The sequence below is a fragment of the Mus pahari genome, chromosome X (assembly GCF_900095145.1).
Source record: "Mus pahari chromosome X, PAHARI_EIJ_v1.1, whole genome shotgun sequence".
NCBI classification, from domain to species: Eukaryota; Metazoa; Chordata; class Mammalia; order Rodentia; family Muridae; genus Mus; species Mus pahari.
The window spans coordinates 48566674-48569967 of NC_034613.1; the positions used below are offsets into that span (position 1 = coordinate 48566674).

Here is a 3294-nt window from a genome sequence, read left to right on the forward strand (position 1 = left end):
CACCTACAGGGTTGCAGCCCCCTTCAGCTCTTCAGTACTTTCTCTAGCTCCTCCATTGGGGGCCCTGTGTTCCATCCAATAGCTGACTGTGAGCATCCACTTCTGTGTTTGCCAGACACTGTCATAGCCTCACAAGNGGCCGCTATATCAGGGTCCCTTCATCAGAATCTTGCTGGCATGTGCATTATGGGGCAGCATGGTTGTCTGCCAATCTGACATATAAAACTGATCATCAAACTTCTGAAGCCAATATTTATAGATGAGTTCTATCCTGATCAATAAGCAGGAAGAAGGTTTGTTGATGGCAATCTTCACAGGTGTTTTTTTTTCCCCTTATTGGTTTTACACTGCTGTGTTCCACGTGTTTATAAATTCTTGAAGCCCAAACTAGTGACAACTAAAATAGTTCTTTTCTAAAAATTCAAGTATTAAAAATTAGTATATGAAAAAAATGGGCTTCCCCCACCCCCACCCCACTCCCAGCTGAATAGGCTGCATTCTCTTGGAACGTTCTGGAGAACAAGGTTCTGGCGACCCTGGCTTCACTCGCTCCTTAGTTCTCTTGCCTACCTACACCATACCCAGCAGATCTACCCTGTCCTGTGCCAGGAAAGTGCTGCCACTGGCAGCATGCCCTTCCAGTACCCAGCACTGACCCTGAAGCAGAAAAAAAAAAACACTCACTGAATTGTGGCTTCAGGCAAGGGCATTCTAGGGGCAGATGAGTCACTGGAAGCATTGGCAAGCACCTGCATTGGGACAGAGAACACTGAGAAGAACAAAGGCCAGCTGTTGCTGACTACTGCTGACTGTGTGAATCCCTGCATTGGGCAGGTGTGTGTGTGTGTGTGTGTGTGTGTGTGTGTGTGTGTGTGTGTGTGTTGATCCTCTTCGGGCTGCTACGAGACACTGTGCCAGAGGGCAGATGATGGAAGTCCCTTCCCCCAAATTATCAAGTACAAGGGTGCTGTTGTGGGCATTAAGGTAGATAAGGGTGTGGTGCCCATGGCAGGAACCAATGGCAAGACCACTACCCAAGGACTGGATGGGCTGTCCAGATGGTGTGCCCAGTATAAGAAGGATAGAGCCGATTTTGCCAAGTGGCGCTGTGTGCTAAAGATTGGGAACATACTCCCTTGCCCCTTGCCATCAAGGAAAATGCCAATGTTCTGGCCTGTTATGCCAGCATCTGCCAGCAGAGTGGCATTGTACCCATTGTGGCGCCTGAAATTCTCCCTGATGGGGACCATGACTTGAAGCGCTGCCAGTATATAACTGAGAAGGTACTGACGGCTGTCTACAAGGCTCTGAGCGACCTCCATGTCTGTCCAGAAGGCACATTGCTGAAGCCCAACATGGTCACCCCTGGTCATGCTTGCACCCAGAAATTTTCTAATGAGGAAATTGCCATGGTAACGGTCACAGCACTTCGTTGCACAGTGCCCCTTCCTATCCCTGGGGTCATTTTCCTGTCTGGAGGGCAGAATGAGGAAGAGGCATCCATCAACCTCAACGCCATCAGCAAGTGTCCCCTGCTGAGGCCATGAACCTTGACTTTCTCCTATGGCCAAGCCCTGCAGGCCTCTGCTCTAAAGGCCTGGGGTGGGAAGAAGAACCTGAAGGCAGCCCAGGAGGAGTACATCAGGCAAGCCTCGACCAACAGCTTTGCTTGTCAATGGAAGTGTACCCCAAGTAGCCAGTCTGGAGCCGCAACTAACTCATGAAGCTCTCTTCATCTCTAACCATGCCTAGTAACCAGAGCTGATCTAAGGTTGCTCCATCATCACTCCAGGCCCTTGCCTACCCACTTGCTATTGAAGAGGGGCCTTCAGGCTCTTTCCCATCACTCTTGCTGCCCTTGTGTGTGGTGTTGTCTGTGAATGCTAATTCTGCCATCTCTTGCAGTCCACTGACAATAAATACTGAGTTTCATTATGGATTTTTTTTTTGCATACTTTGTTCCTATGGACTCTCCTCATTTCATTCTCCCACCTTTCTGCCCATTTTCAGCCAGCCCTCATCTGACCCTCAAAAGCCCACTTTCTGTTTTTTTTCTTCATGTTACATGTATTCTAATATACTCTTTTGTTCCCTACCAAACTCTCCTTAAGATCTTTCCCCCTTTCATGATCCCCTTTATATTTTATCACATACACAGTGATTGGAGTTCATATGAAAATAGCTAATGAATCATGTGGTTAATATGTGGGCAATATGCAAGGGGCTATAGTTCTCAGTATTAGGTGGGACCTCAATTGCACAATAAAAAAAATGCTTAGGACAAAAGAGGAGACAACTGAACACAAAGGAGCAAGGAGAACACTTCATGACTGAGACATGGAGAATCTTTGCCCATAGGAAATGAAATGCTATCAGAAATAATCCATCCTTTGAGGGATTTTTTATGTGTCTCTATATATCACCAAGAAGAAAATAATGTCCTAAATGGATCCACAAATTTGAGCATCGTGACATGAAATTTAAAAGAAACATTAAGGTTATTATTTTGTGTGTGTGTAATACATTCACATGTGTGTGTATGTGTATGTGTGTGTATATATATGTGTGTGTGCACATGTGAAGGCCAAAGGAGGATGTCAGGTATTGTGGTAAATATTATTTGGGGGGTTATTATTCCACTTAGACTATATAATTCCCAAATAAAAGATACAAAAACCTTTACATTTATAGTAAGTCACTAGAGCTGGTCAGATATCACCCCTCTATATAACTTTGTCTACTTTCCTTTCAATAACCCCAAGATGTCACTTGCCATATTCCACCTGGGCCAATCCTACTCCAACAAGCCGGCCCTTATGGCCATCCACCTACCCCATAGTGACTTCTTCCCTCCCGTATCCCCTCCTAGGCCCTGCCTGGGACCCCAAGCCCAGGAACCTTGACTGCTCCCCTCTCTTCTGCCCAGCCCAAGTTGTAGATATCTTTATTAGCCAATCAAGGATACCTTGAGTCAGGGCAAGGTTTACACACAAAAGCGGTCTACGTGAAGATCTGCTCATCTTGGAGCAACCAGATCATGGGATACAGAATTTAGCATTTGAATACAAGCAGCCCTAGAGCAACCCTCTAGAGTCAGGCATCCTTCTAGAGATACACTGGTGGCCAGCAAGACCTAATGATCTTCCTGTCTCTGCTTCTCACAGTGTTACAGTCATAGGCTTTTTATGTGGCGCTGGGGATTTGTACACAGCTAGTTATGTTTGTGTAGCAAGCACTGTTACCCACTGAACCATCTTCCTCTCCACTGAAGAAAAATTATTAATAGATAATAAT

The 3294-nt window shown here is 45.9% G+C and overlaps 1 pseudogene; it reads left to right on the top strand.

Annotated features, from left to right (window-relative positions):
* Positions 1-630: 630 nt before the first annotated feature.
* Positions 631-1752, top strand: LOC110313836 (annotated as a pseudogene).
* Positions 1753-3294: the final 1542 nt, after the last annotated feature.